At 52.3% G+C, this 27408-nt stretch overlaps 1 pseudogene; it reads right to left on the bottom strand.

The window, feature by feature from the left end:
• Positions 1 to 4248: 4248 nt before the first annotated feature.
• Positions 4249 to 27383, bottom strand: LOC124657711 (annotated as a pseudogene).
• Positions 27384 to 27408: the final 25 nt, after the last annotated feature.

The raw sequence follows: 27408 nt of genomic DNA on the forward strand, positions 1-27408 counted from the left end.
GGGTCGCGCGGTTGGAGATGCCCTAACTTTCTACCAAGGATTTAGCAGGCAACCAGCCAGCCATGATGACATGATCGGAGAAGTTGTAGTTGAAGCTAAGGGAGGTGACATGATCAGGAAGGCAGCTAGATATGATGAGTAGGAGAAGGTAGGGAAAGCCAAGGACGATAAAGTTCTTCATCGCCACGGCCAGCGAGCGTTTAGAGTAATGTCTGAGTAAGAAGTGAGTCTAGCTCAACTGGTGGGGAGTGGATGTACAAACCCAGCACCTGAGTTTATATCCTCAGGGAAGTGAATTTAGGTTCCTATTTATACTTGAGGCCCAGCCTGGTGTTGGTACTCATGCAATTTATCTTGAGGACTATGCTTTAATCTTAAACAGGATTAAAAATCTTAGTACTCATGTCAAATGGTTGTGTGCATCCCATTTTTTAAGCTCCCTCCTGTAACCCCCTCCCGTGGCGCTCCCAGGGCGCCGCCGGGGGCCGATCTCCCTCCTCCCGCCGCCCCTCCCTCTGTTTCTCTCCCTCCGCCGCTGCCATCGGCGCTGACCACGGTGGCGGCGGGCCCCAGCGCCCAAAGTGCCTGGGGGGTTGTTGGAGGCGGCGACCGGCGGTGGCGGCGACCTCCGGCTTCGGCGTGCTCCACGTCTAGGGCGGCGTCGCTGGATGTGCGGCGGTGGCTCCTCCTCCACGGCCTCCGGCGATGGATGGTGGAGGCGGCGGCTGTTGGACTTGTGCCCGCTGAGATCCATCGTCGGCTTCTGCTGGCGACGCGAGGAAGGGGGCGGTGATGAGCGTGGCGAGGATGGTGTGGTTGCGGCTTCTGCCGTCCACCAAATTCTCCTTCGTCATCGTTGGTCAGCGGATGGCGGCGTGGGGGCCTGTTCGTCTGCTTCAGGTTTGAAGGTGGTGGTCCTAGGGTTCTTCTTCTGCGAAGATGAAGACCTACCGGATGCTGATCCTTTTCATCTAGACGGAGTGTTGAGTTCCGGAAGGCTCCGCCGGCGAATGCATCAGCGCATCTTTTGCCTGTAGTTTGCTGGATCGGGTGGTATTCGGTCGCGCGCACCCATGCTTTTATTCCGACCGTTTGGTTCTGGAGGGAGCGGCGCGAAGCTCTTTTTCTGTGTTGACATCAAGTGACTATGTATCCATGATGAAAGTCGGAAGAAGAGAATTTCATTAAGGCCGGATGGGAGGACTAGCTAAGGGAGGTTCAAGTCTCTGCGCTGTTGAGGGACTTGCTTGATGTTCCGGGCTTTACAGCAGCGGTATAAAAGTGGGGGCAACAACACAGGTGAAATTCAGAGTCCTACCTTTCAGGGTGAAAACCCAAGGTCTGGCCTTAACTGGGTGTGCCTGTCAATGACCTTGTTGGCGGCATTGTTTTGAGAGCGGGGATTATCTTCGGGGTGAAAACCTAAGATCCTTGATCGGGCAACGACGGTGTTAGAGGACTGTTCCCTTCTTGAAGGCGTCGTTTTTGGAGAGTCTGTATTTCAGGTGTTGTCTTGGCGGTGGATGTATTGCTGTTGTTAGGTCCGAGATACTGTAGCGGGACTTTTGTTTCTTAGTTTTCTTTTTTTTTTGGCCGTGTGCATCCGTAGTGCCATTAGGCTGGCCATAGTGCTAGTATCTTAGGTAGTATCATGCATCTGAAGCCCACAAAAATGCTGATGTGTCATCTAATTAATGAGGAGAGATAAGATTAGAGTAAAATAGGTGGATATTGTATCATAGCGCACGTTACGAGAAAAGGTAATGCTAAAATATATCTTGTACATACATTTTGTATTGGGATTCTACAAAACAATAAATTTAGAAGATTATGATACTACTCTATAATACCACCAACTATAGTGATAGTATCATAGACAAGTATCATATGCATGATACTACAATATGATACTATGCTCTATGACCAGCCTTAGGGTGTTGCTTTGTTTCAGAGACTGGATGTAATTAGTATCTTTTAATATTAATATATTTCCTTTATTGGAAAAAAGATACGCTGCTGATATGCACAAAGTTGTACGAACCTGCTATACTAGTCAATCAGTCAATGGTCCTCATCCTGTCCTCTAGCCATGATCTGTTCCACGAAAGCCGCTTGACGCGCCAAAGTCCGCCTGCATGTCTACATCAACAACCCAGTCTTTTTCTAGATAAATGATTTCCTTTCCAGAAATTATATGGCCGGAACGTGCCCGCGCGCGGTAGCAAGCTGACGCGACGGTAAAGGTAGCTTGCCAGGGTAATTTTGCTGTGGGTTATGGTAATTTTCATTTTTCCCTTATTTTTCTTGAAAAGCCATCAACGTCGGAGCCAGACCGGGCAGCTGCCACCCGTCGCAACGTCGTGCGAGAATCACCACCTTCGCACCATATCGCAGTCCTAATTTTCCGAAGGGACGTGGTAGAAATCCTCCGGACAATGTTTTCCTCATAGCCGTCCACAGCGTGACACGCTTCTAATTAACTCCATCGCAGCAAAAACAACTCTTTTTTCTATATTGAAGAAAAACTGTTGGTCTAAAAATAAAACAGAAAAGACTAGTTGGACGCAAACTCATCGGCGACTTGGTAGAATTTTTTTTGTGGTATAGAAGCTAAACCGACCTCGTCGGTGATCTCGCTGGAGGCCATGTGGCAACAATTTTGTACGAAAGTAACAAAATAATAGAACATTTGTAGCAAAAAAATATACTACTCGCCGACGCACCGCCAGCAACATCGCAACATCGACTGGCAACACTCTCACTTGCTTCTTGCAGCACCACCACTGACGGTTGGTAGCACCGTTGGTGAGCGTTTGTAGCACCACGACTAACGTTTGGTAGCATCGCCAGTGGTGGATTGCACCTCCATCGTCCACCGATGGAAACTCCGGCAGGAAGCACTTGCGATACCGGCGGTGTTGAATTGCAGCTCTGGCGCCTACCCATGGCAGCTCCGGCAGTAGTAAATTACAACTCGTGCGGCATGTATTTGAAGCAGCTGCATTAGGGGATCAAAGCTCTGCCTCCCGCCCTTTGCAGCAATGGCGGCAGGGGACAATGTTGTTGGCAGCACCGCCTGATCCTCGTAGCTCCAGCATACACCGTTGGAAGCACCGGTGGCTGTCATTGGCAGCTCCACCGCCCACCGCTCACAACACCAGACTGCGGTGGCAAACGAGCGAGTCGGCCTTCATCAGGAGGGAGCACTGCAGGGATGCTTGTGCAGGGCGCCACACTTGTTCCTGTGAGGTAGCCTCCGCACTGTAATCATGCAGGCCGCCCATCTCGCTCCCGTCTAGTACCCGTCGCGCACACCCTGAATAGCCAGAGCATGCAGATGGTGACAGCGGCGGAGCATGGCAGGGATGGAGAAAATCGGCGGTACATGGCTGGGTGTGGAGGTGGAGCGGGGCTTGGGAGTGTCGAAGTCCCATGGCGCCCGGCCAAATCTTGCTGTAAGGCGGCGCCCGGCTGGTAAGGCGGTAGCGTGTGAGCGAGAAATCGGCAGACGCGGAGCTCATGCGGCGGCGGGAGATGAGCGTGGCGGAGCTCGCCCTGCGGCACGGACGAGTGGCGGAGCAGCGTTGGCAAAATGGTGGCATGCGGCCATCTCTGGCAGTGCGTGAGATCGGAGAATGAGAAAATGTGTGGAGGACGAGCGACAATAGAAGATAGACCTTGTGGTGGCCCCCTAACCACGCTGTCACCCAGGTTCAGGGACACAGCGTCACCAGATGAAGGCGGAGGTCGGGCAAATTTCCAACCTCCTGCTTTTTTAGATCATTTTTCTTTTTCAAAGTCTAGTGCACGTCATGAGAGTATCCGAGTATGGGACTTATTTCTGCACGGCGGAATCTACGCCGCGGCATATAAACATTGATTTCGCTTATTTGGATGGAGCTGGATCTGAAGTGTTAAGTGTGGTAGAGGTGGAAATTGGTTATTTCCTGGAAATCTGAAAATTTTGTATCTGAATCACTAGATTGTGTATCAACAGCCAGACAGTACACCTCCTCCCACCACCACATGTTTATGCAGAAAACCCCTGGTGTTATTTACAAAAACAAACTAAACCAGTCACTCCATGGTTAACATGAGAACAAGAGCTGTCAAAACAAAAACATCAGAACAAGACACATCATGGTACAAGTGTTGTCCCTGGACCGAACACGCCCACTACTCAGTCGTGTATAGTGTATACATGATGTGTAGTTCCTAGAGAAAGAAGGCACATATCATATTATCATGCTAGGAAGTGTAGTTCCTAAGCTGAACATGCTCGGTCGTGCCGGCGGCCTGATTCATTACATTGGTGACGTCATTCTCGCTCCTCGTGCTGGCAACGGCAAAAGAACGGCTCTTCGCCATTCGGTCACTTGCCGACGACAGTCCACCGGTGTCGTTGCTCGCATTCAAGGACGTGTAGCTCGATCCGTACCCTCCTCCCGGTGGCACGTATATCGCCACTGGCATCTCCGGCGGGAGGTCTGGGAGCGGCGCCTCGAGCTGGAGCACGCTCATGGCTTGCCGGATAGACGGCCTGCAACCGTAGTCCGGGTGCACACACCATAGACCCACGACCATCACACGCTCCACCTCGCGCGCGTCGAACTCACCGTCGATTCGCGCATCCGCAGCGTCGAGGAGCTTGCCCCTCCCATATAGCTGCCAAACCCAATCGACAAGCACGGCCCTGGCCTCGTCTTCCTGCTGGATGATGGGCCTTCTGCCGCAGGCTACCTCGAGGAGGACGACCCCGAAGCTGTACACATCGGTCTCGGTGCTAGCCCTGCTGGTCACCGCGTACATAGGGTCCATGTAGCCCCTGGTGCCGGCAATCACCGCCGTCGTGTGCGCATCGCGGCTATGGTCGACGAGGCGCGCGAGCCCGAAGTCCCCCAGCTTGGCGTTGAACGACGAGTCCAGCATGATGTTGCTGGGCTTGATGTCCCTGTGCACCACGCACTGGTCCCACTCCTGGTGCAGGTACATCAACGCAGCCCCGATGTCAAGAATGATCTTGTGCCTGCACATGACACGATGCAAATATCCAAAGTAAATTCTGGAACGTTGAACATTGTAGAAGAGAATATGTTCACTAACAGCTCAAAAAGAGACGAGTTTGCTAGAAATTCATTCAAGACTTGCATTTCTAAAGTGACTGACAAAAAAGATGAAGTTTGCAACTTAGGTCAACATTTATGCTTAATTCCACACGTTTAAACGAAGTGGTGTCTCACAACTTATAAACGTGTGACCGCTTAATTTAACATCAGATGAGATTTACATATAGCCATTGGACTGATAAAATAGGTACTCAAATCCATCATACCTGATTGCCCATGTTAGGACTTTTTCCAAATTGTAGAGATGGACATCAAGGCTGTCATTCGTCATGAGCTCGTAGACAAGGAGTAGCTCGTGGGCTTTATGGCACCACCCGACAAGCTGGACAAGGTTGCGATGCCTCAGCCGGCCGATGATGGTCACTTCTGCGATATATTCCCTCCTTCCCTGACTTGATGTCTTGGAGACTCTCTTGATAGCCACATGGAGACCCTGGTCATGCAACAACCCTCGATAGACTGCCCCGAACCCGCCCTCGCCAAGCTTTTCCTCATCCGAGAATCTCCGTGTTGCCCGTGACAGTTCGCTATACCTGAATCTCCGAGGCCCTGCCCCATTTTGAAACTCGTTGTCCATGTCTTCGAGTGGGATCTCTGCATCTTTAGATGATATACTCTTCCTTCTCAAATATTGGTGGTAGCCGATCCATGTGGCTATGGCAAGTAGTACGATTATACCAGCGGAAACTAGCCCTGCAATTAGACCTGTGTTTTTTGTCTTTGAATCTGCCAATAAACACATCCAGTTCCCAACGTTTAAGTGGTATGTTGTAAATTTTCAAGTATGGAAAGATAACAGATTATATAAATTTCAAAAAACAACGAAAATTCAGTCGGTTGAAAAGTTGCATCCTTTTTCTTGACAAGGTGCGTACTTTTTCTCTTGTATGAGTCTATAACCTTGTACTCCCTCCATTCCATATTAGTTGTCGCTCCGAATCACTACAGGAATGGCGAGCTGCGCCGACGGCCGTGGCGTACGCCGACGGCCAAATGTCGGGGCCGTCGGCGTACTGCCCGGTCAGCCCAGCTGCTCGAAGCGCCCCTCGGCGTATCGCGCCCCTCGGCGTATGACACGCTATGCCGAGGGTGGCCCTCGGCGTATCGGCGGCCCTCGGCATAGGTTGAGGGTGCGACCCCGTCCCGTCGCCCCGCGGCCATGCCCTAACGGGACCTTGACGGCGTGAAGCCTACGCCGAGGGGGCCCGTCGGTGTAGCTGAAGCCAATTTCTCCCGCCGAATCCTCCCGCCCCTCCCGCCAAAATGACGTCAGCCTGTCTAGCCTATGCCGAGGGGCACCGTCGGCTTAGCATCCATCTTTTTTTCCTTTTTCCCGCCCATTTCTCCCGCCCCAATCTTTCCCGCCAATTTTTCCCGCCATTTTCTCCCGCCGACTTTTCTCGCCGTTTCAGCCCCTCGCCCCCTATATATACCCATGTGTTCTTCTCCAACAAAACACCACCACCAGCATGGTGTGGTGTTGTTTGTCTAATGTTGTACCCGGGGTCTTTCGGCTACACGCACATGCGCTGACGGCACTTAGGCATGTCCTGGACGTATAGGGCAGAATTCACCGGTGGGGTGAACCGGAGGAAAACCTTAGATAGCATGGATCCATACTTGCCACCACATGACCTAAAACAAAGGAAAAAAGTCCATTGCTAACCCTAACTCTAACCCTAACCCTAACCCTAGGGGTAGATTTGCGGGGTCCCCGCCCCCTAGGGTTTCCCTAGATACAAACCACCGGAGCGTCCGAATCGCGGGAAACTCCTGCTACGGCTCATCCGGGGCCTATTTCATTCCAAACCTATGGTTTCCATGTGCATATGTCCTAAACAAAGCAAAGAAATTAAAAAAATCCATTGGTGAACCCTCGCACGAAAAAAGCTATAGGGGTAGATGCTGCAGGGTCCCCGCCCTAGGGTTTCCCAAGATACGAGATCACCGGAGCGTCGAATCGCTTGAAAACTTGCATTTGTCTCTAACATATGTGTACAAGTGTGATGTGAGGTTTGTCTAACCTTGCATGTACCCCGCGTTGACGATTTCCGCATACATGGGCCGACACTTGGTAAAATCCGAGATCTGTATGTGGAAACTCTCGCCACGGCTCATCCGGGCCTATTTCATTCCAAACCTATGGTTTCCATGTGCATATGTCCTAAACAAAGCAAAGCAAATAAAAAATCCATTGGTAAACCCTCGCACGGAGAAAGCTATAGGGGTAGATCCGAGGTCCCGCCCTAGGGTTTCCCAAGATACAGATCACCGGAGCGTCGGAATCGCTTGAAAACTTGCATTTGTCCCTAACATATGTGTACAAGTGTGATGTAAGGTTTGTCTAACCTTGCATGTACCCCGCGTTGACGATTTCCGCATACATGGGCTAACACTTGGTAAAATCCAGGATCTGTATGTGGAAACTCTCGCCACGGCTCAAATGGAGCCCATTTTATGGTAAAGTATGCCCAACCTATGGTTTCCATGTACATATGTCCTAAATAAACCAAAACAAGTAAAAAATTACATTGGTAAACTCTCGCACGGAGAAAGCTATAGGGGTAGATCTACGGGGTCCCCGCCCCTAGGGTTTCCCAAGATACGGATCACGGAGCGTCGAAATTGTTGGAAAACTTGCATCTGCCCCTAACATATATGTACAAGTGTGACGCGTCATTTTATGTGCTAAATGTTTTCCGTTTCGCGCGTTGGCGGACGGGTGCACGCGCGCGCCGTGCACGGCCATACCGCATGTCCCGGCGGCCCCGTTTTGCGCGAGCTTGGCAAAGCAAACGGAGCCAAAAAATCGAGCGGAGCCGCGTGGCGTCATTTTATGTGTCCTAGTGACCACCGCAAAAGACGGAACCGGGATACGGCAATTATCTTGGAGAACCCTTCACGAACAGGGCTATCTCGTCCGGAGTTCTATGGCTTTTAGGGGAAATGAGTAGGAAACGGCCCGTTTCACCACATAGTTTGTCGAACGAGGCCATATTTGGCACGTGCGTGGGCCTTAGGATGGGAAGCAAGGCCCCGGTCGCGGATTTCCAATCCGAACCACGGCGACGGTTTTTCCATTTTCGGGGTGCCTGGAAGGGCTTTTTTTGTGAAGCGGCTACATGGTGCGCATTTCGAGATCGCGCGGGACCTCCGCGCGGCGGTAGGATACCTCCTACGCACCACCTATCACATGCCATATGCGCGCGGAAGCCATCCGGGGATCCCACCCGCTTCTGCGGTGCCCCGCCGAATCCGTCGGAAGCCGTCCGGATTTGAACTGGGGCCACACTTTCCTTTGCTCAATAAATGGAGGGAAAAATGTTTTTAGGTCTAGGACGCGTCATTTTATGTGCTAAATGTTTTCCGTTTCGCGCGTTGGCGGACGGGTGCACGCGCGCGCCTGATACAGCCATACCGCATGTCACGGCGGCCCCGTTTTGCGCAGTTGGCAAAGCAAACGGAGCCAAAAAATCGAGCGGAGCCGCGTGGCGTCATTTTATGTGTCCTAGTGACCACTGCAAAAGACGGAACTGGGATACGGCAATTATCTTGGAGAACCCTTCACGAACAGGGCTATCTCGTCTGGAGTTCTATGGCTTTTAGGGGAAATGAGTAGGAAACGGCCCGTTTCACCACATAGTTTGTCGGAACGAGGCCATATTTGGCACGTGCGTGGGCCTTAGGATGGGAAGCAAGGCCCCGGTCGCGGATTTCCAATCCGAACCACGGCGACGGATTTTCCATTTTCGGGGTGCCTGAAGGGCTTTTTTTGTGAAGCGACTACATGGTGCGCATTTCAGCATCGCGCGGGACCTCCGCGCGGCGGTAGGATACCTCCTACGCACCACCTATCACATGCCATATGCGCGCGGAAGCCATCCGGGGATCCCACCCGCTCCTGCGGTGCCTCGCCGAATCCGCCGGAAACCGTCCGGATTTGAACCGGGCGACACTTTCCTTCGCTCAATAAATGGAGGGAAAAATGTTTTTAGGTCTAGGACGCGTCATTTTATGTGCTAAATGTTTTCCGTTTCGCGCGTTGGCGGACGGGTGCACGCGCGCGCGCCGTACGGCCATACCGCATGTCCCGGCGGCCTGTCTTGCGTAAGCTTGGCAAAGCAAACGGAGCCAAAAATCGAGCGGAGCCGCGTGGCGTCATTTTATGTGTCCTAGTGACCACCGCAAAAGACGGAACTGGGATACGGCAATTATCTTGGAGAACCCTTCACGAACAGGGCTATCTCGTCCGAGTTCTATGGCTTTTAGGGGAAATGAGTAGGAAACGGCCCGTTTCACCACATAGTTTGCTCGAACGAGGCCATATTTGGCACGTGCGTGGGCCTTAGGATGGGAAGCAAGGCCCGGTCGCTGATTTCAATCCGAACCACTGGCGACGGATTTTCCATTTTCGGGGTGCCGAAGGGCTTTTTTTGTGAAGCAGCTACATGGTGCGCATTTCGGCATCGCGCGGACCTCCGCGCGGCGGTAGGATACCTCCTACGCACCACCTATCACATGCCATATGCGCGCGGAAGCCATCTCGGGGATCCCACCCGCTTCTCGCGGTGCTCCCGCCGAATCCGCCGGAAACCGTCCGGATTTGAACCGGGGCGACACTTTCCTTCGCTCAATAAATGGAGGGAAAAATGTTTTTAGGTCTAGGACGCGTCATTTTATGTGCTAAATGTTTTCCGCTTCGCGCGTTGGCGGACGGGTGCACGCGCGCCTCGGTACGGCCATACCGCATGTCCCGGCGGCCCTGTTTTGCGCAGCTTGGCAAAGCAAACGGAGCCAAAAATCGAGCGGAGCCGCGTGGCGTCATTTTATGTGTCCTAGTGACCACCGCAAAAGACGGAACTGGGATACGGCAATTATCTTGGAGAACCCTTCACGAACAGTGGCTATCTCGTCCGGAGTTCTATGGCTTTTAGGGGAAATGAGTAGGAAACGGCCCGTTTCACCACATAGTTTGTCGAACGAGGCCATATTTGGCACGTGCGTGGGCCTTAGGATGGGAAGCAAGGCCCCGGTCGCGGATTTCCAATCCGAACCACGGGCGACGGTTTTTCCATTTTCGGGTGCCGAAGGGCTTTTTTTGTGAAGCAGCTACATGGTGCGCATTTCGCATCGCGCGGGACCTCCGCGCGGCGGTAGGATACCTCCTACGCACCACCTATCACATGCCATATGCGCGCGGAAGCCATCTCGGGGATCCCACCCGCTTCTCGCGGTGCTCCGCCGAATCCGCCGGAAACCGTCCGGATTTGAACCGGGGCGACACTTTCCTTCGCTCAATAAATGGAGGGAAAAATGTTTTTAGGTCTAGGACGCGTCATTTTATGTGCTAAATGTTTTCCGTTTCGCGCGTTGGCGGACGGGTGCACGCGCGCGCCGGTACGGCCATACCGCATGTCCCGCGGCCCTGCTTTGCGTGAGCTTGGCAAAGCAAACGGAGCCAAAAATCGAGCGGAGCCGCGTGGCGTCATTTTATGTGTCCTAGTGACCACCGCAAAAGACGGAACCGGGATACGGCAATTATCTTGGAGAACCCTTCACGAACGTGGCTATCTCGTCCGGAGTTCTATGGCTTTTAGGGGAAATGAGTAGGAAACGGCCCGTTTCACCACATAGTTTGTCTGAACGAGGCCATATTTGGCACGTGCGTGGGCCTTAGGATGGGAAGCAAGGCCCTGGTCGCGGATTTCCAATCCGAACCACGGCGACGGATTTTCCATTTTCGGGTGCCGAAGGGCTTTTTTTGTGAAGCAGCTACATGGTGCGCATTTCGATCGCGCGGGACCTCCGCACGGCGGTAGGATACCTCCTACGCACCACCTATCACATGCCATATGCGCGCGGAAGCCATCTGGGGATCCCACCCGCTTCCTGCGGTGCCCCGCCGAATCCGCTGGAAACTGTCCGGATTTGAACTGGGGCGACACTTTCCTTCGCTCAATAAATGGAGGGAAAAATGTTTTTAGGTCTAGGACGCGTCATTTTATGTGCTAAATGTTTTCCGTTTGCGCGTTGGCGGACGGTGCACGCGCGCGCCGGCACGGCCATACCGCATGTCCCGGCGGCCCCGTTTTGCGCAGCTTGGCAAAGCAAACGGAGCCAAAAATCGAGCGGAGCCGCGTGGCGTCATTTTATGTGTCCTAGTGACCACCGCAAAAGACGGAACTGGGATACGGCAATTATCTTGGAGAACCCTTCACGAACAGGGCTATCTCGTCCGGAGTTCTATGGCTTTTAGGGGAAATGAGTAGGAAACGGCCCGTTTCACCACATAGTTTGTCTGAACGAGGCCATATTTGGCACGTGCGTGGGCCTTAGGATGGGAAGCAAGGCCCCGGTCGCGGATTTCCAATCCGAACCACGGCGACGGATTTTCCATTTTCGGGGTGCCTGAAGGGCTTTTTTTGTGAAGCGCCTACATGGTGCGCATTTCAGCATCGCGCGGACCTCCGCGCGGCGGTAGGATACCTCCTACGCACCACCTATCACATGCCATATGCGCGCGGAAGCCATCCGGGGATCCCACCCGCTTCTGCGGTGCCCCGCCGAATCCGCCTGAAACCGTCCGGATTTGAACCGGGGCGACACTTTCCTTCGCTCAATAAATGGAGGGAAAAATGTTTTTAGGTCTAGGACGCGTCATTTTATGTGCTAAATGTTTTCCGTTTCGCGCGTTGGCGGACGGGTGCACGCGCGCGCCCGGCACGGCCATACCGCATGTCCCGCGGCCCCGTTTTGCGCAGTTGGCAAAGCAAACGGAGCCAAAAATCGAGCGGAGCCGCGTGGCGTCATTTTATGTGTCCTAGTGACCACCGCAAAAGACGGAACCGGGATACGGCAATTATCTTGGAGAACCCTTCACGAACGAGGCTATCTCGTCCGAGTTCTATGGCTTTTAGGGGAAATGAGTAGGAAACGGCCCGTTTCACCACATAGTTTGTCGGAACGAGGCCATATTTGGCACGTGCGTGGGCCTTAGGATGGGAAGCAAGGCCCTGGTCGCGGATTTCCAATCCGAACCACGGCGACGGTTTTTCCATTTTCGGGTGCCGAAGGGCTTTTTTGTGAAGCGCCTACATGGTGCGCATTTCAGCATCGCGCGGGACCTCCGCGCGCGGTAGGATACCTCCTACGCACCACCTATCACATGCCATATGCGCGCGGAAGCCATCCGGGGATCCCACCCGCTTCTCGCGGTGCCCCGCCGAATCCGCCGGAAACCGTCCGGATTTGAACCGGGGCGACACTTTCCTTCGCTCAATAAATGGAGGGAAAAATGTTTTTAGGTCTAGGACGCGTCATTTTATGTGCTAAATGTTTTCCGTTTCGCGCGTTGGCGGACGGGTGCACGCGCGCGCCCGATGCGGCCATACCGCATGTCCCGGCGGCCTCGTTTTGCGTAGCTTGGCAAAGCAAACGGAGCCAAAAATCGAGCGGAGCCGCGTGGCGTCATTTTATGTGTCCTAGTGACCACCGCAAAAGACGGAACTCGGGATACGGCAATTATCTTGGAGAACCCTTCACGAACAGGGCTATCTCGTCCGGAGTTCTATGGCTTTTAGGGGAAATGAGTAGGAAACGGCCCGTTTCACCACATAGTTTGTCGAACGAGGCCATATTTGGCACGTGCGTGGGCCTTAGGATGGGAAGCAAGGCCCCGGTCGCGGATTTCCAATCCGAACCACGGGCGACGGATTTTCCATTTTCGGGGTGCCGAAGGGCTTTTTTTGTGAAGCAGCTACATGGTGCGCATTTCGCATCGCGCGGGACCTCCGCACGGCGGTAGGATACCTCCTACGCACCACCTATCACATGCCATATGCGCGCGGAAGCCATCCGGGGATCCCACCCGCTTCTCGCGGTGCTCCGCCGAATCCGCCGGAAACCGTCCGGATTTGAACCGGGGCGACACTTTCCTTCGCTCAATAAATGGAGGGAAAAATGTTTTTAGGTCTAGGACGCGTCATTTTATGTGCTAAATGTTTTCCGTTTCGCGCGTTGGCGGACGGGTGCACGCGCGCGCCCGGCACGGCCATACCGCATGTCCCGCGGCCCCGTTTTGCGCAGCTTGGCAAAGCAAACGGAGCCAAAAATCGAGCGGAGCCGCGTGGCGTCATTTTATGTGTCCTAGTGACCACCGCAAAAGACGGAACTGGGATACGGCAATTATCTTGGAGAACCCTTCACGAACGTGGCTATCTCGTCCGAGTTCTATGGCTTTTAGGGAAATGAGTAGGAAACGGCCCGTTTCACCACATAGTTTGTCGGAACGAGGCCATATTTGACACGTGCGTGGGCCTTAGGATGGGAAGCAAGGCCCCGGTCGCGGATTTCCAATCCGAACCACGGCGACGGTTTTTCCATTTTCGGGTGCCGAAGGGCTTTTTTTTGTGAAGCAGCCTACATGGTGCGCATTTCAGTATCGCGCGGGACCTCCGCGCGGCGGTAGGATACCTCCTACGCACCACCTATCACATGCCATATGCGCGCGGAAGCCATCCGGGGATCCCACCCGCTTCTCGCGGTGCTCCGCCGAATCCGCCGGAAACCGTCCGGATTTGAACCGGGGCGACACTTTCCTTCGCTCAATAAATGGAGGGAAAAATGTTTTTAGGTCTAGGACGCGTCATTTTATGTGCTAAATGTTTTCCGTTTCGCGCGTTGGCGGACGGGTGCACGCGCGCGCTCTCGGTACGGCCATACCGCATGTCCCGCGGCCCCGTTTTGCGCAACTTGGCAAAGCAAACGGAGCCAAAAAATCGAGCGGAGCCGCGTGGCGTCATTTTATGTGTCCTAGTGACCACTGCAAAAGACGGAACTGGGATACGGCAATTATCTTGGAGAACCCTTCACGAACAGGGCTATCTCGTCCGGAGTTCTATGGCTTTTAGGGGAAATGAGTAGGAAACGGCCCGTTTCACCACATAGTTTGTCAGAACGAGGCCATATTTGGCACGTGCGTGGGCCTTAGGATGGGAAGCAAGGCCCCGGTCGCGGATTTCCAATCCGAACCACGGGCGACGGTTTTTCCATTTTCGGGGTGCCGAAAGGGCTTTTTTGTGTGAAGCAGCTACATGGTGCGCATTTCGCGTATCGCGCGGGACCTCCGCGCGGCGGTAGGATACCTCCTACGCACCACCTATCACATGCCATATGCGCGCGGAAGCCATCCGGGGATCCCACCCGCTTCTCGCGGTGCCTCGTCGAATCCGCCGGAAACCGTCCGGATTTGAACTGGGGCCACACTTTCCTTTGCTCACTAAATGAAGGGAAAAATGTTTTTAGGTCTAGGACGCGTCATTTTATGTGCTAAATGTTTTCCGTTTCGCGCGTTGGCGGACGGTGTACGCGCGCGCCCGGTACGGCCATACCGCATGTCCCGGCGGCCCCGTTTTGCGCAGCTTGGCAAAGCAAACGGAGCCAAAAATCGAGCGGAGCCGCGTGGCGTCATTTTATGTGTCCTAGTGACCACCGCAAAAGACGGAACCGGGATACGGCAATTATCTTGGAGAACCCTTCACGAACAGGGCTATCTCGTCCGGAGTTCTATGGCTTTTAGGGGAAATGAGTAGGAAACGGCCCGTTTCACCACATAGTTTGTCGGAACGAGGCCATATTTGGCACGTGCGTGGGCCTTAGGATGGGAAGCAAGGCCCCGGTCGCGGATTTCCAATCCGAACCACGGGCGACGGTTTTTCCATTTTCGGGTGCCGGAAGGGCTTTTTTTTGTGAAGCGACTACATGGTGCGCATTTCAGCATCGCGCGGGACCTCCGCGCGGCGGTAGGATACCTCCTACGCACCACCTATCACATGCCATATGCGCGCGGAAGCCATCCGGGGATCCCACCCGCTTCCCGCGGTGCCCCGCCGAATCCGCTGAAACCGTCCGGATTTGAACCGGGGCGACACTTTCCTTCGCTCAATAAATGGAGGGAAAAATGTTTTTAGGTCTAGGACGCGTCATTTTATGTGCTAAATGTTTTCCGTTTCGCGCGTTGGCGGACGGGTGCACGCGCGCGCCCGCGTACGGCCATACCGCATGTCCCGGCGGCCCCGTTTTGCGCAGCTTGGCAAAGCAAACGGAGCCAAAAATCGAGCGGAGCCGCGTGGCGTCATTTTATGTGTCCTAGTGACCACTGCAAAAGACGGAACTCGGGATACGGCAATTATCTTGGAGAACCCTTCACGAACGAGGCTATCTCGTCCGGAGTTCTATGGCTTTTAGGGGAAATGAGTAGGAAACGGCCCGTTTCACCACATAGTTTGTCGGAACGAGGCCATATTTGGCACGTGCGTGGGCCTTAGGATGGGAAGCAAGGCCCCGGTCGCGGATTTCCAATCCGAACCACGGGCGACGGATTTTCCATTTTCGGGTGCCGGAAGGGCTTTTTTGTGAAGCGCCTACATGGTGCGCATTTCAGCATCGCGCGGACCTCCGCACGGCGGTAGGATACCTCCTACGCACCACCTATCACATGCCATATGCGCGCGGAAGCCATCCGGGGATCCCACCCGCTTCCTCGCGGTGCCCCGCCGAATCCGCCGGAAACTGTCCGGATTTGAACCGGGCGACACTTTCCTTCGCTCAATAAATGGAGGGAAAAATGTTTTTAGGTCTAGGACGCGTCATTTTATGTGCTAAATGTTTTCCGTTTCGCGCGTTGGCGGACGGGTGCACGCGCGCGCCCGTACGGCCATACCGCATGTCCCGGCGGCCCCGTTTTGCGCAGCTTGGCAAAGCAAACGGAGCCAAAAAATCGAGCGGAGCCGCGTGGCGTCATTTTATGTGTCCTAGTAACCACTGCAAAAGACGGAACTGGGATACGGCAATTATCTTGGAGAACCCTTCACGAACAGGGCTATCTCGTCCCGAGTTCTATGGCTTTTAGGGGAAATGAGTAGGAAACGGCCCGTTTCACCACATAGTTTGTCGGAACGAGGCCATATTTGGCACGTGCGTGGGCCTTAGGATGGGAAGCAAGGCCCCGGTCGCGGATTTCCAATCCGAACCACGGCGACGGTTTTTCCATTTTCGGGGTGCCGAAGGGCTTTTTTTGTGAAGCGGCCTACATGGTGCGCATTTCAGTATCGCGCGGGACCTCCGCGCGGCGGTAGGATACCTCCTACGCACCACCTATCACATGCCATATGCGCGCGGAAGCCATCCGGGGATCCCACCCGCTTCTCGCGGTGCCCCGCCGAATCCGCCGGAAACCGTCCGGATTTGAACCGGGGCGACACTTTCCTTCGCTCAATAAATGGAGGGAAAAATGTTTTTAGGTCTAGGACGCGTCATTTTATGTGCTAAATGTTTTCCGTTTCGCGCGTTGGCGGACGGGTGCACGCGCGCGCCCGGTACGGCCATACCGCATGTCCCGGCGGCCCCGTTTTGCGCAGCTTGGCAAAGCAAACGGAGCCAAAAATCGAGCGGAGCCGCGTGGCGTCATTTTATGTGTCCTAGTGACCACCGCAAAAGACGGAACTGGGATACGGCAATTATCTTGGAGAACCCTTCACGAACAGTGGCTATCTCGTCCGGAGTTCTATGGCTTTTAGGGGAAATGAGTAGGAAACGGCCCGTTTCACCACATAGTTTGTCGAACGAGGCCATATTTGGCACGTGCGTGGGCCTTAGGATGGGAAGCAAGGCCCCGGGCGCGGATTTCCAATCCGAACCACGGGCGACGGTTTTTCCATTTTCGGAGTGCCGGAAGGGCTTTTTTGTGAAGCAGCCTACATGGTGCGCATTTCAGTATCGCGCGGGACCTCCGCGCGGCGGTAGGATACCTCCTACGCACCACCTATCACATGCCATATGCGCGCGGAAGCCATCCGGGGATCCCACCCGCTTCTCGCGGTGCCCCGCCGAATCCGCCGGAAACCGTCCGGATTTGAACCGGGCGACACTTTCCTTCGCTCAATAAATGGAGGGAAAAATGTTTTTAGGTCTAGGACGCGTCATTTTATGTGCTAAATGTTTTCCGTTTCGCGCGTTGGCGGACGGGTGCACGCGCGCGCCCGGTACGGCCATACCGCATGTCCCGGCGGCCCCGCTTTGCGCAGTTGGCAAAGCAAACGGAGCCAAAAAATCGAGCGGAGCCGCGTGGCGTCATTTTATGTGTCCTAAGAAGGCAGAGTAAAGTCACGGGGGCGCCGCCGATGGAGGTCGGTCAAAGGGTAGACCGCGCACTCAATTCAATGTCGACGTGGTAAAAAAGGTAATCTAGACCTAATATAATATATACTAGTATATTATAGTTAGAAAATAGAATGAAACAAAAAAAATTGACAAAAAAAAATAAACTATGCCGAGGGCTGCCCTAGGCGTATCCGTAGCCCTCGGTGTAGCCAGGGAAACCCTAGCATTAACGCAGGGTCCACCTGGTCGGCGGCTAAGCCGAGGGTGGCCCTCGGCGTAGGTGACTATGTATGTAAGCCGAGGGTGGCCCTCGGCGTAGATCCCCAGCGCGTTTTTCACCTGGTCGGCCAGGCTCGCGCTCGAAATCCCCATCGCGTTTTTCTCCCGCAAAATCGAGCCGCCGCCCCCCTCTTCCTCACCGGAGCCCCGCGCCGCCGCCCCTCCTCCTCACCTGATCTGCCGCCGCAGCCCCCTCCTCCTCCTCACCTGAACCCCGCGCCGCCGCCCCCTCCTCCTCACCTGAGCGAGCGCCTGCGCGACCTGAGCAAGCCGGCGGCGGCAGCAGCAGTGGTGAGTACTCCCACCCTCCTCTTCCTCTCTCCTACCCCGCCCTCCTCCCCTTCTCCCCGACGTCCTCGTAGGAGAAGCTTCACCGCCGGTGTCCGCTCCTCCATGACCCCGCCCCAAACCCTAGGTCGACCAGGCACGATGGGGACGGCGGCGGGAGGGCTAGCGGCTGCGATAGGGGTAGTGGTAGCAGCGCCGGGAGGTTAACGCCGGCGTCTCCCGACCTCGCCCAGCCGGCCTCTGCCCTGGCGCTCGACCAGCCGGCCTCTGTTTGCTTTATTTTCTGCCGATGCACTTGCTGCCACTGTCAAAGGATTACAAAACAGAGCACCGATTTTGCAAATCAGAAGTAATTGTCCTTAGGAATCTGTTTGCTTTTTTTCTTTTTCTTTTGACCCCTTTTGTTTGCTGAGAGCATATCTGCTGCTAGACACGCATTGCCCTCTCTTATTCAGCACTCAGCAGTCACGTCTCGCGGCATCCAACGTCGAGAGAATAGAAATGTGTAGTTGAAATTGAAATGGTATGTTTAAATTGAAATTGAAATTGAAGTTGAAATAGTAATAGAAATAGAATACTGGACATTTGGAAAGAAATAGAAATGTCTAGTTGAAATTGAAATGATATGTTTAATAATTGAAATAGAAATGCAAATGTGAATTTCTTCTAATAATATGTATTTGTAATAGGCCATGCCGTGACCGCCTCGTCTTGAGCACCCCGGCGTGACGATCCCGGATCTTGACGCGCTTCTCGACGGTCGCCGACATCGACAGTCGGTTGTTCGACTACTTCCTCTACAGCCGAGGGTGAGCAAAATTTCCAACTTCTTCTCCGCATTTTATTTATGTCACTAGATTCATTTTCCAAGTCAAGTTAGCGTCACCTAGGTGTCACTTCCCGTCCTCAAGCGTTACGCGGATAAATATGCATTAGTGGTCGGCATATTTTCAACCGTAACGCTTGCGGCATTTACGGACAAGCCGGGCGGATCCGTAGTTGGTACGTTCTCCATGCTCGCTCCGGTCCGAGTCAGATTTCGGCAGCGCTCACCGTTGTTCTCCGGATGCACATCCTCTTGTCTTTTTGGCGAGACGTGTATCGGGAGAGCAGCGGGGAGGTGCTGCCGAAATTTTGACTCGGACCGGGGTAGAGCATGGAGAACGTACTCAATCTACGGATCCGGCGGCTGCTAGGAGCCCACCTAGTAGAGATGTAGGTTGATGCATTCGTTTTGCCTCGTTAAAAAATTAAAATATGATGCATTTTCCTATTTGATATAAATGCTATGCTTGTCGTTTGGCTTCCAATAGAGCAGAGGATGGCTGATAATGGATGGATGTACACCGGCCGTGTTAGTGCGACTAATAAAACAGATGAGTGGATAAGGAAGACTTGGCATTTAGTGAAGGAGTTGGCGCGTGGTACAAAACAGAAGGTTCAGCCACTTTGCCCGTGCAATCGTTGCTTGAAGCATCACCGTCGTGGAAAGGATGACATGTTTAAACACCTTCTCGCAATATGGGTATATGCCCTCGTTACGTCACGCGATCGATTTTGATGAGCACGAACGTGACAGAGGTGAGGGTGATGCGGCAAGCGGCTCAATGGCAATGAGTACGATGGGGTTAGGGACTTTCTAGATGATCTTGTCGATGCCCACATGCCAGAGTCGCCACCTTCACGGGAGGAACCGCCAGAACCGGAGGAACCTCCAGAACCGGAGGAACCAGAGCCAGCCGCGAAGGCCTTCTATGATATGATAGCCGCTGCTAATGTGTGACTTGTCCCTGTTATTCCACGTAACTAATGCACACAACAAATTTGAACCGTGATTGTAGGGAGCTGATGCAAACGTTGAGATGACAGATGAGTTGAGATGTGTTTCCCAAGGTTGTAACCGTGACGTCATGAAGTATGAGAAGTATGACGTGAATGGGTTTCGATTCCATACAGAGACACACCAGAAGGGCCGGGCGAATCCAAAAACGATAAATACCGGTGTCTTCACTAAAGGATCCGATACCTTTGATTACTACGGGAGGTTAGAGAATGTATACGAGCTGACCTTCAACCGTACAAACAAACAACTCAATCTCGTTGTGTTCAAGTGTCATTGGTTCGACCCAAGAGGTGGACAGAGAATTACCAAGTCCATTGGGTTAGTTGAAGTTAAGCCTTCCACCACCTATACCGGAGCCGATGTCTATATTGTTGCTCACCAAGCCAAGCAAGTTTATTATTTGCCGTACCCATGCCGTAAAGCGGCCCTCAACGGCCGGGAAGTCGTGTTCCAGGTATCGCCACATGGTAACCTACCGATTCCCTCCGAGGACGATTACAACAACATTGACCCCGTAACATACGAGGGAATTTTCTATCAAGAGGAAGAGGACTTCGGGCACTTTGAGTTAGAATGTGTTCTTGAAGAGGACCTCGAGAACGATGCGTAAACTCGTGGTGAGTCGATGGTGGATCTAAAGGACATAGATATGCTCGAGAAGTTACAAGTGGAAGATGATAGCGATGATGAGCCTCCACCCGTCTATCAAAATCCAACTTACTACTCAAAAGATAGTGATAGTGATAGTGGCAAGGAGAAACAAAATGAGATTGACGATGAGATTGATGACGGTCGGTGAGGGTCTTTTATGTGTTTATATTTCAACATGCTTCTTATTTGTTTAGTATCTTTATGCTTAGTATTTATATTTTTTTCAACATGCTTCTTTATTGTTTAGTATCTTTATGCTTAGTATTTATATATTCTTGAACATGCTTCTTAATTGTTTAGTGTCTTTATGCTTACTATTTATATATTTTTCAACATGCTTCTTAATTGTTTTCTCTTTCTCAATGCAGGTGATTGAACAATATGAGCGGCGGCAAGGAGGACTCGTCGAGCTTGCTTAAGAAGATGCAACAACGCAAGAACAATGTTAGAAGGAGTGAGAGGGAACCGCGTCGCAATCCGCGTTACGAGGACTTTGCGGTAGGAGGAGGAGGACGAGGACGAGGACGAGGACGGGGACGAGGTGGTGGAGGTGGAGGTGGCTTGGGAGGAGGTGGAGGTGGAGGTGGAGGTGGTCGGGAGGACCGGACTTTGAGCCACCACCCTCGGCTTCGTGCGACGTTGCTTCCGGGTTCTTTTTGGAGGGGACGTCTAGAGAGGAGGCGGAGACGGAGTCTAGAGCCGAGGAGGACTCTAGCCGCGGGTTTGAGACTCCGGAGGAGGATGGGCGGCCGAAGGCACTGAAGATTCGTGGGGAAGCGAGAGTCCCCGACGAGAGGAAGGAGCCTAAGACCCATGAGGCGAAGACCCTTATTATTCCTGGTGGCCCTGAGTAAGTGTACTAATTTGGCAATTTCGATTTTCATGTACTAATGTTTGATTTTCATGTGCTAATGTTTGATTTTCATGTGCAGCAATTGGATATTTCCTCCGGGGTCAAGGGGCGCCCGCTCTAGCAAAGCATGATTGGAGCTTTGCTTAGGAAGTTCTGGCCGGGCAAGTACTATCCCCTCGGCACTGTCCCAGCTCGGCGAGAAGAAGCTAGCCACTACTTGGATGGACTACGAGAGTGCCCCCGGCGTAGGCTTCCCGACGGCCGCCGAGGCCGTGATGAGAAAGTTTTGGGTAAGACATATTTTCTCGAGCTTCGTTCATATTTGATGACCCCAATGTTCTAACTCATGAATCTCACAATTGTTTTTTGCATGATTGAAGTGTTTTTATCGTGTGGCGCCCGAGGTTGAGGAGACGGCCGCGAACAGGACTTTGCGGGCGACTTGTGAGAGGTTGACACCGCAGGTGTGGTACAACCAAAGGATCACGTCCGCGGGTCACTTCTGGGCGGAGAGAGGCGAGAGGGTCCATAAGCCGGACATTGTCGGTAAGAATGCTAAGGCCGAGTACGAGATGACGGTGGAGGACTACATGTCGGTGAGTAAAATGTCAATGAGATTCTACATTGCTACTAAGTTGCGATTGCATTAGATTGAGTTGAGTATTGCATTTTCAGGTTATCCCCGATTGGGCCGAGCCGCATGCCGAGGCATGGGAGGAGATGGTTAGGACGAGGTGGCTCAAGATGGACGAGGACTTTGCAGCCGTGGCGAGGCGGAACGCGGAGAACCGAGGCGACGGTGGCACACACTGTGGGGGAAACCTCAGCTACGAGCGCTACAAGGGGAAGACGGTATGTATACATTTTATTTTCCTTCAGGTTCAAAGTTGGTACTCACAACATTTCCTTTCGCGATGCAGAGGGCCGCGTTAGGACCCGAGGAGGAGATGTCGGACCTCGAGATATACAACAAGATGCGGCTTAAGAAGCCCGATTTCTCGCAGCCTCAGCCCTCGCTCCCTGAGTACTTCGGCACCTACGCCGAGGACGTCGAGAACTACTGCGAGATGGTGAGGCATCGTCACCCGGAGGTGGATGACCCCATGAGCGCGGAGGTCGACGAGGAGTCGTTGGTCCCGTCGTCCGGAGGGTTGCCGCATGGCCGTCTCGCCATGATGAACAAGGCCGTCAAGCATACCCTCACCACGACCTTCACGCGTCTCAAGGCGGGACTCACCAAGGACAGCCCCCTCTCCCGCCTCGTCGCCGGGCTCGGCAACAACCCGCATACGACGTAAGTTTCCCTCATTTCCATCCTCTTTCCGACTTTCGTTCATACATTGCTAAGTGCTAACGAGACATGAATTTGTGAAATTGTAGCCCGACTTCGAGGCCGCCTACGTGGCCGCTCATCAAGAATATCGGTGGCCTTCAACCAGCACCAGCAAGCACTTCATGGAGTACATGGCATATATACATGTAAGTTCCAACCTTTGTTTTCGCAAATGATGACAAGTCCCACTTTCCCCTAGTTTGATGCTTCATTTCTGCAAAGATCGACATGTAAACTATCTTGCAGTGCGTCGATGGTGGCCAATCAAACCGGACAGACAGACGGATTTAGGGCCGATGCCTCCCTTTCCGGGCCGGCGCCAAACATGCCATCGAAGGAAAATTTCGCTCGCGGAGTACTATGGGAGAACAACGGTAAGTTCTTCGCCAAACCGAATACTACGGCTTTCCTTTGCCTCGCAAATTGCTAACATCTCGGGAACATGTGTGTAGGGAACGGGATGTTCCGGAAACCAGGGTGGTGGGAGGGAGATCACACCGGTTCATCATGGTGGTCCTTCTCCCGGTGCTACACCCGGTACTTCTCCGGTACTTCTCCCGGTCCTTCTCCCGGTGGTTCTTCCGCAGCTTCTACCGGAAGGAATCGGCCCGGGCCGGTGTCTAGCGGCGACGAGCTCCTCTAGTTGTCGCATTGTATCTCTTATCGACACTATGGCACCATGTATGCACACTAGGGCACCACCATGTATGCACATTATGGCACTATGTATCCACTATGACACTATGTATGCACTTCATGTTATGTGTATTTGCACTTCATGCGAAGTTCCTGTGAATTTTATGTGAATTTTATGTGCTTTTATTATCTGCCAAACCTGGAAAACAGCAAAAAAACCAAAAAAAATGACCAAATGGTCCAAGCTACGCCGACGGCTTCCCCCTCGGGGTAGCGTCGACATGGACCAAATGGTCTCATGTACGCCGACGGCTTCCCCTCGGGGTAGCGTGCGCCGCAGATCGCCGTGGCTCGCCGCGTGGCAGCGTACGCCGACGGCCTCACGCTCGGCGTAGCGTGCGCCGGCGCCGCCGTGGCCTGCCGCGTGGCAGCGTACGCCGACGGCCTCACTCTCGGCGTAGCGCGCGCCACGGCTCGCCGCAGCCCGCCGCGTGGCAGCGTACGCCGACGGCCTCACCTCGGCGTAGCGCGCGCCACGGCTCGCCGCAGCCCGCCGCGTGGCAGCGTACGCCGACGGCCGCACCCTCGGCGTAGCCGTAACGACCGCCAGGTCGACGTCGTCCGTTAGCTTGCTACGCCGAGGGCTAGTACGCCGACGGGTGGTCGTCGCCCTCGGCCTTCGCCTTCTACGCCGACGGTCTCCTCTACGCCGACGGCCAGCCGGGCTGTCCCGAGGCTGACCTTGCCCGAGGAGCTATGCCGAGGGTCCCCGTCGGCGTACCATACGCCGAGGGCGAGGCGGTGGTACGCCGAGGGCCGCCGGCCGTCGGCACCTCGATGGATTCCTGTAGTGAATCATCGACAACTAATAAGGAACTGAGGGAGTGATAAATATGGCTATGCGCATTAACTATAGAGTCAGAGGGCGGGGGAGGGTAGGGTAGGTCATCGTCCCTTTTTTGTAAGACTAATTTAATCATGCCAGTTGTATACAACCGACATATCTTTATAATTATATCTAAATAGAACACAACTCTTTCTACCTCTTTCAGTTTATATGATTCTAAAAACACGGAAATGGGACGTTTACAACGTCATGTTTGCTTAAATGTGTTTGGTTTTTTTTTTTATTGCACCACATAAAATATATGATAGTTTTTAGCATGCTAAGTTGGATTGAATTGAAATGTTTTTTGTCTGGTATGTTGTATGAATGAAATCTGTTATCGTGATATTGTTTCTACTGGCAACAGTATAATGAGCTGCAAACACACATAAGAGAAAGCATGGTACAAACGGTTGGAACCAGAATAACCGTCACTGATGAGCAGAACCTTAAGGTAACGTAGGAATGTAAATGACCATTGCCAAATAAAAGAGGCCTCATCAGCAGTGGCGGAGCTTGGCAGAAAATCAGGGGGGGGGGGGGGGGAAATGGCCAGAAAATTTCTTTCTAAGCTGCTTTGGAAAAAAAAAATCGTTAACAGTTTCGTACAAAGCTGGGGGTGGGGGGGGGGGGGGGGCTGCCTTGCACTAAGCTCCGCCACTGCTCATCAGTGACGGTTTTCTACACCGTTGCCCTAGAGGACTTCATATCAGCACTGGGCTCGTGACAACGAGCCCTTTTTTAGTTGCGGATGAGGATTTTCAGCCGTATTCTTAACGTTGCTCTGTACTAGTAATCTCACATCTAAACTCACTTTTAGAATGGTTTATTGTTCGAATTAAAGATAGTTTAGTTAAATTTTGCTCTACTAAGATCAAGAATAGTGAGCGTGCTTGCTTCTAGGAAGATAAGTAGTTTAGCAATGACGAACTTTGCAAGCGCCTAGACTCTTCAATATTGTCCAGAACTAACCATGCTACTATTGCCTTGGTTTTGGAACCAATGCGTTTAATGTCAAGTTCCGTCACACTTTTGTTTGTCCACTTTTGATATAGGCATGACATAGTTAGCAAAGTGGAAAATGTCACACTTCCAATAAAGGATGCCATTTTTAGACGTGATTTGGATACTCTTAAGTGTTTATAGTTAGTATTGTGTGTATCTAATTCTAGTGTGCAATTTGCAACTAAAAAAGTCATGAACATTAAATAGTTTAAGGGTTTCCTTTGATTTCCATGGCATGGTGTTGCAAAAGATAATCTTGCTGAGTGAATTTGGCCGGAAGATACATGATTTTGCTTTTGGTTTCAACATGAAACTATACAAAGATTTATGGATCTTGGTTTCCTAGGGTTGATACAACATTTATGGAAGATCCACAGAAGTCACACATTTTAGGATCTTGGTTGCATGGGGTTGATAAGTCTCTTCGTTCTCTTATCTGTATGGGAACTTCGACTTTATTTTGGTTTATATGGATTTGTCATAATGATTTTGTTTTTGACAGAAAGACTGGTATGCTTTTCACTACTGTTGTTCTTACGTGTAAAGGTGATAAAAATTGGTGCCTGGCGGTTGGAATGTATTAGCAGGGAGTGTATGTCCTGGTTTAGACAGCGCACGACCCATATGCTTCTGAGTGTGTCATGTGTCATGTGGGCTATATTGTTTTTTAAGTAAATTGATTTCTTGTTCTATGTGTGAACTATATATTGTGTTTTTTATGTAAGCTCATGATTAGGCCGTTGTTTGCTATATGTGTAGCACATCAGAGTTGATTTGACTACTTTTTACTATGTCTGTCGTGTATAATAAACTATGATCTATATGCGTCACCCATTTAGGGAGTCGGTCTGCTGAAAGCTTCTTCTAAAATAAATATTTCCTCTTTGCCGAGAAGGGTGTCTGAACTTTACCTAGATACTTATTTTAGTGCGTAAATACATGAATCTAGACAAAATAATTTTTGTTTTGTAATAGAGGATGCACTGTAAAAAACACTATCCCCTCTATACCAAAGTATAAAACACTTTGGTAAACTAAAAAAAAAGGTCATTTTGGTAGGCTAAAACACCCTCACAAACCTATATTTTTAGTGCAAATGGAGTGCTCACTGTTAAGACAATAGTTCAACTCAAACAACCAAAAAAGGAATCTGAAAAATTAAAAGGACCTTGCACTGCTCATCATGTTGGCCCTTAGGCACGAATTTGTGAATTTCACATCATGTCTTCCTTTTTTATATTTCTTCTTTGTGGATGTGTGTATCTCGGTTATGCCGAGTTCGGATGTAATGCATGAACCTTTTTAGCAATAAAGTGCCTTTATACCAAAAAAAAAATTGATCAGACTCTCATAAACTTGATTTAAGAAAATGCTAGAACTTCATTTACTTTTTGGCGGACTTGAACAAATCTAAAGAACGGTGAATCCACATACCGGTCATAGTGGACTCGAACGACCAAGAAAGAATCTGATGCTGCTCGATGAAGTCCGCGATGGATGCCGAAAACCCAACGGCCGCGTCCTGCGGTAGACCGGTGTCCCGCAGGTCGACATTCGCGCTAACCATGTATGTGTTCTGCCCCGGCGGGTCGACGAACTGCAGGGTGGCTGAGAGTGTGGCCGCTTTGGCATCGTACCTGACCGACGCTGTCATGATCCCGTTAAAGATCCCATCCGGCAGCGCTGTGTACTCAATTGATCTGATGCTGTTGACGTTGACGCCGATGTGGCAGTTGGTGTCAGCGGGGTCCCATTCGGCGTTCTTGTATGTGTCGAACTCCACACCGACAGTCGGCGGGAAGATGGTGTTTGCGGGGTTGTCACGGTTGTTGAACAGCGCGAGGTAGCCGCCTTTCGCGTCCGTGGGCATGCTCGGCGGATAAGGGCCAATGAAGAACGCCATGCCATCACCTCTCTGTACGGCAAGCAAGGTTACTTAATTAGCAAAACGACGTTAAGAGTGCCATCAGAAAACTTCTATAGCCACTTGCCGCGGTGTTGCTGCTGGCGGGCTTGATGGCGAAGGTGAAGGTGCTAGTGAAGCTGGCGACTGTGCCGGCGTTGTCATCCCAGAGGCGCAGCGCCTGCCCGTGGGCCACTCGTCCGGTGCTCCAGCTCCTCGAGTGGTTCGTCAGATCGATCCGGCCGAGGGCTGGGACAGAATCGTTCATGTACTTAAGATCGGCGCCGGCGAGGACACCAGGAGCAGAGAAGTTGTAGTTGAAGCTAAGGGAGGTGGCATGAGTAGGGCAGCTAGACATGGTGAGTATGAGCAAGTAAGGGATGCAAAGGACGAGAAAGCACTTTGCTCTCATCATAACCATGGCCGATGAACGTTAAGTGCAAGCT

This window comes from Lolium rigidum, chromosome 1, assembly GCF_022539505.1.
Source record: "Lolium rigidum isolate FL_2022 chromosome 1, APGP_CSIRO_Lrig_0.1, whole genome shotgun sequence".
NCBI lineage: Eukaryota > Viridiplantae > Streptophyta > Magnoliopsida > Poales > Poaceae > Lolium > Lolium rigidum.